Here is an 18,051-nt window from a genome sequence, read left to right as displayed (position 1 = left end):
CCGCAGGCCCAATACAAAACCCAAACCCAAACTGAAACCCATACCCAAACCCCAGCCGAATCCCAAACCCAAACCCAGACCTAGTTCGAGTGTACGCTATTCGCATTTTAATAGATTTTTCGCATATAAAAACCAAAAGTTATGTCTGGGAACAAGAAAAGTTGTTGGCAAATCGATGGACGACGCAAGCCGAAAACTGAATGTAAAATAAATGTGATGTGATGTGATGGCGGTGGCGGTGGCCAAATATATTGTTGTATAGTAAATGGCGAAAGCATGTCAAATGCAGTACAAATGCACATCAGCAAAACAACTGATGATTGGGTAATGAGGTACAGTCACGTCAAAGGCCTATTTGCAATGGGGCGACATATCTGTTTGAGGTTATAACAACATAAATTTGCATGCAACGTAAATTGTGGAGAGCAAAAGAAAAAAAAAAAAAAAAACAAGAAAGAACAATATTAACAACTACAGCAAATGGGGAAAAAAGTAAAAGAAAACAAGTACGAGTCGAGTAATAGTCGATGATTATGCAATATCATTTGTCCGCTCTCCAGCGACGTGCACTGAAAACTGGAGCAAAGACTTGGCCGACTGCTCACCGGAGTCGTAGTAGTAAGTACTACACAGATATGGCCATAACGAGCCATGCCCTGCCCTGCCCAGACCAGCCCATAGCCAAGTCCAAAAGTTGTGCGTCGTTTATCTTAAGACATATAATATGCGAAAACACAAACATCGCAGAAAAAGTCAACGGGCGATTTAGAAATTTGTCACGATTCGGCTGAAAAGCTCTTCGAGCATATTGAGTTTCTCTCGCTTGACTTTGATGTAAGATCTTAGGAAACATTGAATTCACTGCCAGCTAGACTTGATCTACATATATATGTACATATATACGTACGTAATTTGTAATTATATAGTAACCAGATATGCAGTAGACTGTACAATTAAATGGCGACTAGACAGCTTCTATTTAATTGGTGGCAAGAACTATTAACATATCATGATAAGACAGCTGACAATCTCAACTCAACTCGGATCTTAATAGTAGACGGAATAATATCCACATTTGGAATGGTTTTTGTTACAAATTTAGAGTTGCTAAGTTATTATTTGCGAGTATTTCGTATTATTTATTCCTTTTATAATAATATTTCTAAATCTAGCTTACATTAGCGACTTCTTTTACTTACATTTTGCCATTCTTCGGGCTCCTCCTTCTTAACCTCCTTCAGTTTTTTGACCTCCTCGGCCTTTTTGAGCTGCTGCTGTGCGGTTTGATATAAATTGCACGGTTTGATCTGCACAAATTGCATGGGATTCTTTGAGGGCGGCGGGGGCGTGGGACGTGTGACACGCGCCTTTGCCACATATGATGTTGGATCGGGCGACGTTATGGACTGCAAGGCAATGCAATTAATTGAAAATTGTAATAATCATAATGAAATAAGTGGCGCAATTAGCATAAATTGTTTCAATTGCACTCTCTACCCCCCGGAGTTCAAGTTGCAAAATGTCAATCTAAAGTTGTGTTCACAGTTGTCGCCTGGTTTTGAGTAGTGTTATTATTGTTTGCTGTTGTGTGGGCAGCCCGTCTGATTTTTATAAAGCCTATTAAGTATTTTTTATTAAAATTAAGCTGACAACAGCGCCGCCTTGAACTGCATTTAAATGCATTTAATATTCAAGTTGTCTAGAGTATTTATTCGTAATTTATTGGCAGGACTTATATAGCGAGTGAAAAATCTAAAGGCTACAGCGCTGCAGCTTCTTCTGCGCTTTTGGCAGCTTATTAAATGAGTAATAACTTAAATGACGACCTTCAAGTTACTGATTTTGTAATACAAGATTCCCTTCGTAAGCTTAAATTGAGGTTAAGTATAAGTTCAGGAGCTGCCATCTTTTATGTATTCAGCCCTGCCAATCTGTCTCATAATTTATTGTCAGAATCGCTCATTTACTTAACTTGAACATGAATTTCTGGCTACTCACTTTTTAAAGTAGTGTTGTTACATTAACTTTAATCTATATTGCAAATTATAGCGTTTTGTTGTTAAATCCTTTATGAGGTAGCTAATGATGCAAGCAGCTTTTACAACTGCACCCAGTTACCCAGCTCTAAATTAGCTGGAAAAGTCTGGCAACAGGAGCCACAATAAATACGAATGCCTCTATGAATACGTTCAAGACGTTCGCTTAAACGTTTTTCCATAGAACGATGGCACTTGGTTGCCCACACTATATACTCCTCTGGCTCCGACCTCTCCCTCCTCCTCTCTCTTTCTCTAGCTGTGCCAGTCAAGTGTGGCCATCGTCTTATGGTCTGGTCATAGTTATTGCCCCGCTTTTGTTGACGGAAGTACCCAAGTATCCAAGAGGCGATTGCATTGCCTCATACTCTCAGTCCCTTCTCTGCATGTGTTGCTGGTCTCTTGCCTGGGTGGGTGGGTCAAAGCACTTGAAATATGCCTAAGCAGAGAGCCGCTGAAACCTCTTAGGTGTTGTCGACAGTTGACGGTTTCGGTTGAAAGCAAAAGCAAAAGCGCACTCCCCGTCCAAAAGGCAAGAAAGCAAAATGCATTCAACAATGCACGGCTAACAATAACCGCAACACACACTGAGTGAATGAGTGAACTGACTGAGTGACTGACTGAACGAGTGTCTTGAGTGCCAAAACAAGCCATAACTCTGTGTGCGTTTCTTTGCATGACGAACAATTAATACCTTTCAATTATCCTATTCATGTCTGGTGTGTATTATTGGATATGGTTCGCAATGAACTAATCGTAAATATCAGATTACTTGCAAACCAACTTTTAATCAAATTTAACGATCTATACATACATATATCTCATTTCCTTTTCCAGTTGGAATGTTGTTAAAATTTCCGGTACAACGTTGCTCATTCACTCTTTAACTTTATGCAATATATAATTAAAGAGCTAGTCATGTCGGATATTAACAAGCAAAGTTTAGAAACAATCCCATAGGATAGCCAATTTAAATAGTGTCATAAGTGTCTCGCAGTCTTGACAATCGCTATGAAACGTTTGATATATGTGACTGTTGACCAGACTAGAGATTTGATTCTGTTCCTTGCCTGACTCTGATAGTTTGAATTTATATATTTTATGGGTCGCGACTTACCGTTTTCTTGGAGCAACCATTTGTGTCGCTGCCAGCGCCATTTGTGGATGATGTGTTTGATGTAGACATCAGATCTTCGCTGCCGTCGAGCATAACATCCTGTTCCATGGACTCGGTCTCCATCTTGTGTGTGTCTGTGTGATGTTTTGTCTCTTTGATACGCGCTATCTGAATCACGCAATCTTTTGGTCTCTTTCACCTACTGAGAGTGTGTCTCACTCTCTCTCCTTCTCTCTTACTATCGATATGCTTTGTTCTGTGTTCAATGTGTTGTTGGCTTTATCTCTCGGTCGTTCCACATGGCAGCTTCGGCTGTCGTACGCCTCTGTTCTGGTTTTTTTTTTGTGGTGTTTCTGATGGTGCTAGTGCTGGTCAATCGGTCAACAACAACATCATCATCATCGTCATTATGAACTTCATGATCGGCAAATAAGAGTCGGCGTCGATATCAATAAAAGCGATACAGCTCTCTAATTTGTTGCCACCCACACACAGAGGGCCATCAACTTTAGGTTGCAGTTGCCTTCGCCGTCTCCGTTGCCGTTGTCGTTGTTACTCTTGTTGTTGGAGGTGTCAAATTTCATTAGCTGCAACAAACGAGATACAAGATACATTCAATAGCATATTAATTTCGTGTCAAATTCAGTGTGCATAATTTAAAAGGCATTAGAGCGCTCAATGTGGGCAGGTGCTGCTGTCTCAGTGTCTCAATGGGGATGTCGTTGTGGTTGGGGAATGCAGTCAGCATCCGTCAAGGATGCAAACAAAAACTCTTCAAGATTTCTTCCATCTCCCCCCATTAGAGTCATCGGTAGCTGAACAATGCTTCAAAGTACAACTTGCAGTTCAATTAACATTCATCACAGTGCAAACCATACAGATGCTTTATCTAATTGTGCAACTGTCTGAATAACTGACAAACTGATGGACAGACTGACTGCTTGACGGACTGAAAAAGCATCTCAACTGCCTGCCTGGCTGCCTAACTGGCCCCCACACTGGTATGCGGGTCAATCCTATAAAACTTCTGCCGCAGTCATCATCATCCACATCCCCAACTACATCACTTTGTGGCGGCCTACGACTTGTTTTTTTGTGTTGTGTTGTCTTTTGTCTCTCCGCTTCTTTAGTATGTGACCCGGTATTTTTTGATCGTTTTGTTACGCTTTTTATGCCCTCCTACTAATTAATAATTAAGTATTATTTTCTCAGTTCTTAGCGACCGCCTCTTGTAATCGAGCTTGTTTATTAATACCATAGAAACGTATACCCTGTTTTTAATGATGGGTAATGACAACGAATGAGGCAGCTGAGTAAAGAAATAACTTTGTACTTCTTAGCTTCGATTTGTATCAAAGTAATATTCAATAAATTATCAATTAAAAAGTATCTCTAAGTCTATCAGACCAACTAGAGCACTGCTAGATTGTCTTGCTGTCAGTTGCAAAGAGCGCGTGGCCTTTAGAAAGTTGTCGTTGCTTCTTTTTTTGGGCGAGTTCAAAAGGTTCGAGAGGTCGATTCACAGGAGATGGAGGCGAACAGACAGCGAAGGCGTATAAAAGACATTTTAAGATCTATCACAATTAAGCTGCTATTAAGTGACAGTTGTAATGTCCATAAACAGAAACAGAAAGTGAAAAAAAAAGCTGACGAGGGGGAGGAGCAGGTTGGAGCTGTTGAACGCAATGTGAGCTGAATAATGAGCTGGCTTATGCGAATTAAAGCACGTTTTAAGATACTTCAGAGTTGAGTGAAAGTAATGACATTGCAAAGACATTGATAAGTTGACAGTGTCATTAATCATTGTCGCCGTAGCCTATTCCTAGATCTAAGATGAGCTAATCATCCTTTGTTGATCTGCTCGACGCTGTCATTCTTTTCGCTGATCTATTAGACTTGTCAAGTTTTGCATGGCATTCCAGGAAAAACAAGTTTTAATGGGGATTGCTTGGCCAAAGATGCTGACTACGAAGATGATGATGGTGGTGGCGATCACACTTCTCTCTCGGTAAATATTTCTTAGGCTGGGCTGTCAGCTTTACGGCAATGCAATGTTATCAGCACATATGCCAAGGCTTTTCAACACCGAGAGGATGATAATCAACGTGAGCATAAATGCAATGTTTGAGTGTGTGTGTGCTCAGCTAATTTGCATATAAAAATGCAGCTGCTGATGCTGAGATAACTGCAACTAAAAGGCCAAACAACAATTAAAGCAAAACTTTCAAATTGTAATAATTAAATGGAATGGGAGGGAGTGAGGAGGAGGAGGGAGACACAAAGTGCATGTAACAGTTGTCGACGACAATGAGCATTTAGTTTGTGTACCATATGCAGACCAGCTAACCGAGTAACCAATCAACTAAGCAAGCAATCAAGCGACTAACCAACCAAGCAACAAACTAATTGCAATAATTTCAATTTAACTCAGACTAAACTTAAGTTGTCTTTTTATGTAAGACACGCGGCAACTTTCCAATGTGTGTGGCAAGAGAAGAGAAGAAGAGAGCGCGCAGATATTAGCAGTAATTATTAACTGCAAAATGATAATTACATATATAAAAATGGCAAGTAAACCACTTAAAGACAAAGGCGCCTAAGCGCAACAAGCAAACCAAGCCAAAGATCTTTGGCGGCAAACATAACTCAAGCAAAGAGATCGCTATCCCCTCCACTTATACTCCTGAATACACTCTCTTTCTTCTAACTAAAAACTAATAAAAAAAAAGAGAAGAAGATACATAGAACCCAGATGCCGACGTTTAGCTACAAATTGTATCAAGATGTGCGTCTGCCAGGCGCTGAATTAATTGATATAAAACTCACATGAGATGAACGACTTTGAGTTGCTCTATGATCCGTTTCTGTTAAGGTAAATAAAAAGTAGTCATCGACTAACTGATACACCCCTATCATACAGGGTATAACAACTGGCGACAGCGAATAAATGCCCAGCAATTGTCTTGAGCCGCAGTGCTTTCCTTTAGCTAATTAGCAGCATTAACAGCTGGACGACAAAGAGTTGAAAGCAACGGCCGCATTCGCATAACTAACAACAACAGCAACAACAACATCAAAGGCAAACCCAAAGCGCCGTATGACGCATGCCACATGTCGCATGCCGCAGTCTGCTGCACAATGGCAAGGCTTTGAGGTTGCATCATGCAATGCGTTAATATGCAATAAGCAAAATCAGTTAAAACAAAACATATTAAGGCAAAACGACAAGGCTCAGCTAATTGTTTAAGAAACCACACACTTTAAGCTGCTTGGACAAAGCTTTTAGGAAATCCAAGAAAATAACTACAGTTTACCACATATTTTATCTACAAAACCACCATTTATATCTCAAAATTGTTGTAGATTGTACAGCCATAATTATTTAATATTGTGTTAATTGTTTTAGTTTTTTACTCAGCTCTAGGCCAAGACGCCATTCTAGTCATTATTAATTTTAACCTCCCACAAAACAAACGAGTTCTATTATTATAAAAATCGTAATGTTTTTTTCCCCCCATAAGTTTTGTTTTGGAAATCTTTCAATCTTTCAAACCGACTGCAAACAAAACTCCATTGTGGTGTTAAGGAGCGTAGAACCCTCTGGCGCCGAAACATTAAAACTCAGAGAAAAAAAGCCTAATTAAATATTTATCTACGATTTGGATCCAACGAGCAAGAAGCATATTAGCTTATCGGCCAAGTGAAATCATAACGCAAAGCGGCATTACACTTTAAGTAGGAGCCAAAGCATAGATTATGACTATTTTCACTGTGGAGAGTGAACGAGAGAACTAACACAATAGAGCTGCCTTGTTTGCCAATGCCCAAGGAAACTACTTACTACCAAACAATACGGGGGTAATAACAGTAGTTCAGACCTTTAAGTTGCCAGCCAGTTGAGGTTGAAGTCTTAGATAAGCTTTTCGAGGCGGTGTTAATGATCGAGTAAATTAACATGGCACTGACGACACTTTCGGAGATTCGGTAACAATGGAAAAGTGGGGCAAAATGGAAGGGGGTTGTCTCTTTGTATTTATTTTATTTTTTTTTTTTGTTTTTGTTGGTTGGCGTGACACAGTAAAAGTGTTCAGCGACCAAGTGAAAATGACATTGTAATAAATGCTTAACGTGACTTCAAATTTAAAATTGCATTCAACAAAAAACTGGCTACCGATTGTCCACGTTATTGTGTGAACAAGATCAACTTAACTAAATGATAATACACTAAATAACAAACGAAATTGCAGAGTTGACACTCAGAGAGTAATGTATATTAAGTTTGGTTGAAAAAAAGTGACAAAAGATGTGCGACAATCACAATGAATATATATAATTATAATATCTAACAAGTAAAGTTGTCCAAGTATCACACTATATATAAAGCTATCGGGTACTATCGTTACCATATTCCATCAGCTATTATAGAGTTGACTATCAGAGTGTAATAAATATTAAGTTTGACGACATAAAAAGTGATAAAAGATGTTAGCAAACTGTGCGACAATCACAATGAATATATATAATTATAATATCTAACAAGCTAAGAGTATCAAGTATCACACTCTATCTGAAACTATCGTGTACTATCGTTAGCATATTCCATCAGCTATTATAGAGTTGACACTCAGAGAGTAATGAATATTAAGTTTGGCTTAAAAAAGTGACAAAAGATGTACGACAATCACAATAAATATATATAATTATAATATCTAACAGTCTATCTGAAACTATCGTGTACTATCGTTAGCATATTCCATCAGCTATTATAGAGTTGACACTCAGAGAGTAATGAATATTAAGTTTGGCTTAAAAGTTACAAAAGATGTTTGCAAACTATGCGACAATCACAATGAATGTATATATAATTATAATATCTAACAAGCTAAGAGTATGAAGTATCACACTCTAACTGAAACTATCGTGTACTATCGTTAGCATATTCTATCAGCTATTACCATAATTATACATTTTCCACTGTGCGACAACATCAAGATGCCAACTCCTCTGCCAGAGTATATACTGAAGTAGGCGTGGCACGTTGGCTGCGGTCTGTCACGCCGTTGTGGGCAGCTCGCAGCTCCGTTAGCTTCGAGTCGCCCGAGAGCTGACACTAATGACATTCAAATTGTAGCGCCAAAAGAAGCCATAAAAAAAAAAAAAAAGATAGAAAAAAATCAAAGCGCAACCCCAACCGCCAGGCGAGAAAGTGCGACCGAGTTCGAAGGCGTGCAATTGAAAGTGTCGCCGTTGCGCTTGTCGTTGTCTTGGTTGTTGTTGTTGTCGTTGTTGTCGTTGTTGTTGTTGTTGTTGTTGTTGATGTTGATGTTGATGTGCAACCATCAGTCAGAGTCACTCACTGAGAGAGCAACCACTGAGTCCGAGTGGACAGTGAATCTATGTCCAATTCAATCGAGACAACAACCCAAAAAGCAACGTTCATGCATTGCGCATGAATGAATTTCAGTTATTTGGTAGCACGACGAAATGTAACCACACTCACACACACATAAGAGATGCAATTCACATTATTTTCACTTGTGTTTACATTACATTTGATGCCACAGTTGCCAGTTGTCAAAGTTGTGTCATAATCAAGTGGTTTTTAAAGTGGTTCAACGATCAGCTTGAAGGAACTACAATACTGACCGTGTTGTATTTACCATTTACAGATTTCGGGTTTAAAGTGCTTTAAACGTGATCTGATAATAGAAAATAGGGAAAGTCGTAAACAACTTCCACACATTTCGATTAATTGCAAACGCATAATTAAGATTTCAATTTAATGTATTTTCTTCAAGTTCCTTAAAGAATTTTAAATATAAATTGAGTATTTATTTATATTTCAACTTTTACCCATTCAATTTAGTTATTTAATGACATTACTAATGGGAGAATGCAGCTAAATCATTTTAAGTAGTCTACAAAAAACTGAATGCTAAATGACAAAGATTATGACATGCTAAAAAATTGTCTCGATTTCACTTTTGAGTCAAATTAAGCTTAATTTGTGTACAACAAGAAAAACAAACCAATTAAACGATTCGCAGCGTTTTGGCTTCTTAATTGTTAGAATTAACAAAAAGTGGTTAATTTCACACTTAAACACGGCCAAAAATAAATGTTTACAAATTGCGACTTGAGCTTCTGACAACTGCAACAAAGAATTCACGAAACATTTTCGCATATTTTTAGCAATCAGGCCAAAAGTGATGACCAAAAATGGCTTTAAATTATATCGAAGGTGTTAAATGATGGCATATAAATCATTATAAGACTCACGATAATCATGATCAAACGACTTTAAGTGAATTTTCCATTCATATTTGAAGACCTTACAACAACAACAACAATAACAACATCCCACACAAAATCAGCGAATTCAAGTGCAATACACAAAACGTGCCAAACGCAACGATATCAACATAAACAAAGCAAAAATAAGCTAAAACAAAAATATAAAATAAACAGAGAAATAGTAATAATAAAAACAAAAAATAATTTAGTCATGAAAACTATTTTTGGCGCTTGCAAAAACAATTGGAATCTGAAATGAGGAGCATTAGAGATATGAAAATGTATTCGTGATTAAATTATAAATTATTTTTTATACATTTTCAGCATTTTCTTTCTTTCATTTTTTGGCCAAAGTCATTATTAGCTGCATTAATTGAAATGTAGATTTTTCTTCTTTTTTTTTGTTTGTGTAATTCGGGCATCAACAAAAATGGAAAGTGAAGTGTGAAATGATGTTGGGCATTTATTGTAGTTGTAGCTGTAGCTGTTACCTTTCGAATTGAACAATCAACAATCTTGCTTGGTATTTCAGCATTTCTATTAGTTTGGTTTGGTTTTTTGTATTTTTTCTTTCTCGATATCATTGTATCGGGAGTTACAATCAGTTTGCTTCTGGCTCTCAACAATCGACAATCGACAATTCGACACGCAAAATTTTCAGTTCATTAACATTTCAATTTCAACATCGATAAGACCACTTGCTTTGTGCACTTTCGCTAACTGTCGACAGCAGTAGATACCAGCCAAATACCCAATATACAAGATACAAGTACTTAGAGATACAAATCAGTGCATGATTGCATCTGATGGCCAATGTATTTTATACCCGCTACCCATAGGGTAGAAGGGTATTATAACTTTGTGCCGGCAGGAAATGTATGTAACAGGTAGAAGGAGGCATCTCCGACCCTATAAAGTATATATATTCTTGATCAGCGTCAACAGCCGAGACGATATAGCCATGTCCGTCTGTCCGTCTGTCCGTCCGTCCGTCTGTCCGTCTGTCCGTCTGTCCGTATGAACACCTAGATCTCAGAGACTATAAGAGATAGAGCTATAATTTTTTCGACAGCATTTGTTATGCTTGCACGCAGATCAAGTTTGTTTCAAATTTTGCCACGCCCACTTCCGCCCCTGCAAATCAAAAAATCGAATAACAATCGAATAACAACAATTTTAAAGCTAGAGATACGAATTTTGGTATATACAGTAATAACTATAGTAGTTATGATCCCTGAAAATTTGGTTGCGATCAAAAATTGTGGAAGTTATTAAAGAAATACTTTTGTATGGGCAAAAACGCCTACTTACTAGGGGTCTGAGTTGCTTTGGCTGACAATCTGGTATATTGTGCCGTCTATGGTATATTTTGAATGCGGTACTATATCAATATACCACATATACCATTTGGTGTATTTTAAGTATTTTTGCAGTATATTTGGTATATTTTGAGAATAATACCGCAAAATATATTGCTTTTATTCAAAATGGGTAGTGGTATCTCACAGTCGAGTACACTCGACTGTAGCTTTCTTACTTGTTTGTTTTGTTTTGTGACTCTGTTGTTTGTTATTTAATCACAGTTATTGACTTATCACTGACACATTCTTCATTGCAATTTGTAACTGTTTGTGCGACATACACGTTCATTTGAGATACAGATACATTCACAACGTATCTGCATTGGCATTGGCATCTGTAGCTGTATCTGTATCTTTTGCGATAGCCAGATAGCCAGGCAATGGAAATAGAGTGAGAGGCAGTTGCAAATGTGCCAAATCAGCTGCAAATGTGTACAGCGAAAAAAATGCTGATTGAAGTGGCAGATAATGCTCGACTAACAGATACTCAGTATTGAAATTTACATTTACAACATAAATTAGACGCATATAAAATATATGATAATAAAGGAAGTTGAATTCCTAAATTGATAAGTTGATAATTTAAGCAACATTGAAAGCTAATCAATCCAAAGTTTACAGGGTAACAACTGCAACTGGAGCTGCCTTCGTTTTTGTATCTCTCTCTTTGTATCTGCAAACTGCAGCATTTGCATTCTAAGCTGCAAATCAAACAATTCGTGCAATTTGTTTTCAATTTTCGTTTCGTTTTCGCTTTGAGTGTCTTGTGCATGTGGCAAAGGCATTTGCATGTTGCGCCAACTGTTGCAAGCTGCTGCAAATTGCCAGCATCTGTTTCGGTAAAAGTACGAGAGTACTTCTCCATCATTGTGTATATTTGATATTCAGCAATTCACTTCATTAGCCGCCGCGCAGTTCAAGAACCATCAGCAACGCCCCGCAATAAGACCAATGTTAAAGCTGTCAAATTTCTTCATTAATAACAAGAATATTAACAACAACAAAAGCAGCAGCAGCAGCAACCACAAAAGGCTAACAGTTCTTGGTTATTTAATCAATCTGCTGCTGCTGTTGCTTGCCACGCTCACTTTTCAGTCTCCAAAAAAAATCAGCAGCAGAGTCGCCAGAGGCCTGACCCATTTCGCGTGTCTGCTATAACTCCTCGCTGTTATTGTTGTTGTTGTGGTTGCCCCTGCCACAAGCTGCACGCGAATGAGCAACAACAGCAACTACAAGAAAATATTATATTATTTGCATTAAAAATGAGTTACATGTTAAAAATTTAAATTCGTACACACCCACCCAGGTAAACCACAAGCAAACACGCCCCAAAGACGCGGTGTCCCCGCCCCCTTTCCCATCCCCCTTTGCCAACCTAACCGCCCTCCAAGGCACCCGCCCTCCCTCACGCTCAATTAAAATATGTTAAGAACACTTCAAGTGTGTGTCGGAATGTTGAGGTCTGCCTTATACCCTTAAAGACACACGCTCATCAGCTAGCAGACAACTGAACAGGAGTCGATCATATTTCGACATAGAAAAGAAAAGAATATTCAAACATATTTTAATGTAAGTATAAATACATTTAAATAAACGAAAGTAAGGAAGTTTGACTTTGTTTTTGTTATACTGACATCAAATTATAAAGAATTTGAATAGAAAAATATTAATTTGTTAATCCCAAAAATTCTGCTTAAAGTATTATAGAAAACTGCTTCAATTACAAAGATAAAAGACCAAAAGAAATGTATTATTCTGCAATAATTATTTTTAAATGATTTTATAAACTTTCGAAATAAACAATCAATAGTGATTTCTTCTCCTTAATTGGCTTTGGAAACTGTCGAACTAAACAATCGATAAGAATTTGATATTCCCATCGTATTCCCTTAAATGCTTCTTAAAGCTAACAAACCATAGAAAGTTTTTACTCCTTCAATATTCCTAAATCTTTTCCTTAAATGGTACTTTAAAGTTGTTGAAACTATAAAGCTAACAACCGATAGAAAGTCATTATTCGTTTATTATTCCCAAATCTTTTCCATTAATGGTTTTAAAAGGTTGTTGAAATCACAAAACAAAACGATCGATAGAAAGTTATTATTCCTTTATAATTCCTCAATCTTCATCTTAAATGGTGTTAGAAATCTTCATCATCAGCGCAGCCTTGACCCTTTTAGCCAATTCTAATCTTTGTTCTCGCTTTTCATTGTCCAACTGACAGACAGCTTCAATCACTTGGCTCGGCTCTTCCCCGAGTATGACTTACACAAAAAGAGCGCCTCATCAATTAATGGTCTATATGGATGGATTTGACACCAGTCATCCTCGGTCATTGTCTGTCAATCGCCAATACTATGACCATATAGAAAATCAATGTGCAAAGAGCATTCACGCTTCGTCATTAGCTTCATTTTAGCGCTTTGTCTGCCGCCTCTCAAGATATTCGCATTACAACAAAAGCCCAGCAAAAAAAAATAAAAATAAAAAGGTAAAGAAAAGCAAAACAAATCAGCGCATGCGTAGGCTGTGTTTCTTGCTCTCTCACTTCGTCATCGTTCCCTCTTCTTCTACTTGGCTTATATGTTAAGGTTTTGAGGTTAATGTCGCCGTTTGTATGTGGCTGAGATACGCAGCGGCAAAAAAAAGATGTATTTATATATTTATGTGCCTCCGGGTTACAAATAGTCCACAAATGTTGCCAGCCTACCCAGAGAACAACAACAGCAGAGAATGAACCATTAATGTGAGCAGCAGCATGGAATCGTTAGCTGCCTCCACATGCCACATGCCACGCCCCGCACATGTGCAACAGATGCGCTAACTAAACTTTAGTTTTTAATGCGCTTCGCTGGCGTTCATAGAACAGCAACAACAAGCATAAGCATAAGCATAAAATGTTCATTGTTTGGGGCAATGATTTTATGTTGGGTGCCGGTGCCGGTGCCGGGTGCTGAATGCTGGCTGCCTAGCTGCCCCTTTGGTCCCGGGTCCGGTTCGGACCGCTCCGGATTGAATATGGGCGCGTCCAGGCGTTACGCTAATTGCTGTCGGCCATTCACTCGATCGTCAATTCCAATTAGGCTATGAACTGAGCCATGTGCCAGGCCATGCCTTGGCACAACATGCTCCCAGGCAATTGTGTGCACATTATGATAATAGAATATAAATTAAATGCCCGTATATACATAAAATACATATATTCCATTTTTTAAAGGGTTAACTGCAGAACTTGGCCAAGCCAAAATGCAAATCTGTGCCATGATGCATTTCCCATTTATTTACATATATGCCTTTTTTGATTTTTACAGCAAAAAACATAAAAAAACGCCGAGTGTTTGACCATAAATAGAAACCATAGCACAAAAAGCTCAATGCTTTGTTAGCTATAATAAATTGGTAAATGATCAACTTCGAAATACTTTAAATCCTCAGCTAAATCCTCAAAAAGAAAAAGTTTTAAAAATATCCCAGCTTGATATTTTTATACCCACTACCCATACCCATAGGGTAAAAGAGTATTATATCTTTGTTCTTTCAGGAAATATATGTAAAGCCTACTTACTACGGGTCATAGTTGGTTTGGCTTACAATATGGTATATTTTGTACTCTGTGGTATATTTTTAATGTATTACTATATCAATATACTGGCTGGTATATTTTGAATGTATTAATCTATCTATATATATATTTTTTATATGTTTATACAGTAACGCATTCAAAGTATACCATACATTAGTATATTTTGAATATATTACTATGCCAATATATATGCCATATATAGGCTTCGGTATGTTTTAGTATTCTAGTGGTATATTATAAGAATAATGCCACACTGTTTTGCTTTCATTTAATATGGATAGAGAGTATCTTACACTCCACTGTTGCTTTCCTACTTGTTTTTTTCTCCTTTCCCACACTTTGCATTTTTACAGAGTATACAACACTTCATCACAATAAATAAAAAAAAGAAAAAAAAGCACCCCACTTATTGGCTGGTTGCTTTTTTAGGCCCGACGCCTACTCACAGCCAATTGCTGTGACAATTAAATAAACCCCTTTTTTGTCTCTTTCATAACTGTCTTTCGTTGGAGTTGCTGTTGTTGTTTTTTGTCAATTCGTCTATTGCAATTAAAAAGCTAGCTGTTTTATCAAAACGGAAATCGTCCCGGTCTGCTGTTTATTTGTTTAATTTTCTTCGTTTTTTTTTTAGCCATATGCAGTTCGAGCAACTCTTAAAGTTTGTCTTAAGACACCTCGTGCTTCAAGTGTTGGCTGCACTTTGGCAACGGAAGTCGTTGACTACTTTTTATATGAGCTACGCTGCCGGTTTCTTTTTTGTTTCTGTGCTTTTTTGTAAGTTGCAAATAAAAAAAAAGTCACATAGCAAATGTTAATTAAGTTGTTGTTTATGGTTATGCAATGACAACTTGGCTTCTTTTGGCACAATTCAAGTTGTTTTGTAATGGCGAAACGATTGCAAAAGTTGCCAAGAACACGGTGATAAATGATGCTGACTGGATAGACTTAACGCATAGAGAGAACTTGTATTAACTTACCAATTTGTGCTAATGATTTTATTGTCAATATTTTACGTTTCTGCAAAGATAAATGAAAAATGTTTGTTAAGTAATTAATCAACGAAAATTCTTAACATTTTCTTAAAGATTACACATTGGATCTCTTTAAAATCATTTCAGTTATCTAATCACCTAACAACTGCATCATTTTTCAAATGACTTGATTATTTTGTTGTTTACGCACAGCGTGTCAACAAGTATGACTGCAACGAATTTATTGCCCATTTCAAAAGGCTTACAACATATATTTGGGTCATTGCTTGGCCAAACTTAGAGGCCTATGGCATAAGGTCATCCGATTATGACACCCTAACCCATATACTATATACTGTCGAAGGGGCAATCTGCGCCATGCTTCTAATACCAAATAGCTTTAATAAAGAGGCCTCTTTGTCGTGTTGTCGTCACTTCTTTAAGTAGAAGGTGTACGAAATGGATGCACCAATAAAAATCAAAGATATAAAATCAACACACGCAACTCACTCAAAAGTAAAAACAACAACGAAATGCGTTATTGATTTAAGCTCGTACGTATTAATTTTTTATGGCGTTGATAATTACAAAGACAAACAAAACAAAGACAGACACACAGAAACATAGTGGAACATACGAACATGTGTCGTATACGCAATGAAAAAGAAAAAAAAAGTGTGGAAGAAAAAAGAAAAACACAAGTATAAATCGATTGCATAACTGTGAGATTGACCTAAACAGAAATATGTGAAATAATAACAAGTGGTCGATACAAAAACCACAAAAAAAAGACAACAAACTATTAAGTGGTTTTGTGTACAAATTTGTTGGCATTAACCTTTGGCATTTAATTCGAGATTAAAGTTTATATTATTTATGTTGCTGCCACGTTTGGCATGACGGATCAGTTATGAAATTATCTTGTCTTGTATGTATGTTATGTTATGTGTATATGTGTGTGTGTGTGGCATGCCCACGCCTCAGCACACCCAGAAAATGTCAAGTGTAGACGACGCAGCAGCAGCCACAGCAACAGCAACAGCGACTGCATCGAAAAAGTTGCACATAGAATCAGCAAAAGTATCTGACAGATACACACATCCAATTGCCACGGCTGCTGAGGCTGCTGTTGCTTTTGCTGTTGCTTGCCTAACAAGCGGAAAGCCAAAACATAACAGTAAAGTAAATTAAGTAAAAACCACACACGAGAGCAACATCAGCAGCTAAAGCAACAGCAACTGCAACGTTTGCGAAACCGGACAGCGAAGGCAGAACAGAGAACAAGCAAAAGAAAAAAGCTTAGACTATTAGAACGGTGTTAGGGTATTCAACACACAAAAACACATAAATAATAAAATTTGTTCCAATTTTGAACTACAAATTGTGCTTTTGAATTCTATAATAATTTAAATGCAAATCCTTTTGCCATTCGCATTTTTTTCACATTTTTTTTAGCAGCGTTGCAAACGTCTTCATAAAGTTCTAATACCCATGATTGCTATAGTTCTTTATGTATGTTTATAATGATGCGAGTTTATGTTGGTCAAGAGTGCCTGAGAATAGCACCATCAACAACAACAACAACAACAACAACGACAACAGGTAGCTTAACAGTTTAAAAAAGAGGGAAACGGGGCGAAGAATTAGGTGGTTAGTTGGTTGGTTTGTCCGCAACAAAAGTGGCTGACCTCGAGAATTCTCTCCTCTCTTTTTTTCGTATTCATTTTGTTCTGCGCCAAAGCAAAGACATCACTCATACGACCCACTGTCTGGCTCCATTTTGCGCCCCACCCCGCTCTCTCGCTTCCTGACCAGTTTTCGATTTTGGCTTAGAGAACGTCGATTTATGTCTAAACATGGTAGCTTGACTCATAAGATCAATTGAAATATGCACAACGAATAGAACCAGAGTTTGGTTTATAACGCAACTCGAATTGATTGGTGAAGCGGCAGCAACAACACCCAGAACAACAACGAAGACAAGAATTTCATTAGTGTTCATCTTGATTTGTCTGCTGGTGGTTTGACATGCGCTGCTACAGTTTAACTGCCACTTAAGTGTTGACAGTTTGACGGCGATGCGACTGCAATTTGACAGACAGCAATTACAGTTTGATAATCACTGCTCGCATCCGCATACAATTCAATTAGACCAATATCAGCTTAGCTTAAAAGCTGCATTTAAAACATTGTTACACTCGTTTCTAGTTCAAGCTGCCAAAGGAAAGTTACAAAGAGGCGTATAGAAAAAATAATATAGAGCTAGTATTCGGTAAAACTTTAAGCAATTAATTCAAGTTGAAGTCTGCTATTAAAAAGGGGTAATGAACAGTAATTAAGTTGTCTAACTATTAACTGAAAATTCAATTTTAAATAAGTTAAAATAAGAATTCAATAAAATGTATAAATTTAATTAAATTTTTAAAAGCATATTACACTTATTGCAGTCTTGGAAATAGGTTGAAAAAAATTGTAAATTTTAATAGCTCAGAGTAAGCATTTTGAATTGAAGAAATATTTCCCCTTTTTCTATGTTAGGATAGCGCACGAAATAGGTTAACCAAGAAGTAAATTTGAATAACTCCGAGTAAGCATTTTGAATTCAAATATTTAGTGCAAGCGGAGTTAGGATATAAGCACTCTTTTGACAACGTTAATAGGCTAACAAAAGCCAAACAGAAAATGTATT

This window comes from Drosophila sulfurigaster, chromosome 2R (genome assembly GCF_023558435.1).
Source record: "Drosophila sulfurigaster albostrigata strain 15112-1811.04 chromosome 2R, ASM2355843v2, whole genome shotgun sequence".
Classification (NCBI taxonomy): domain Eukaryota; kingdom Metazoa; phylum Arthropoda; class Insecta; order Diptera; family Drosophilidae; genus Drosophila; species Drosophila sulfurigaster.
Note: the sequence above shows the minus strand (reverse complement) of the source record.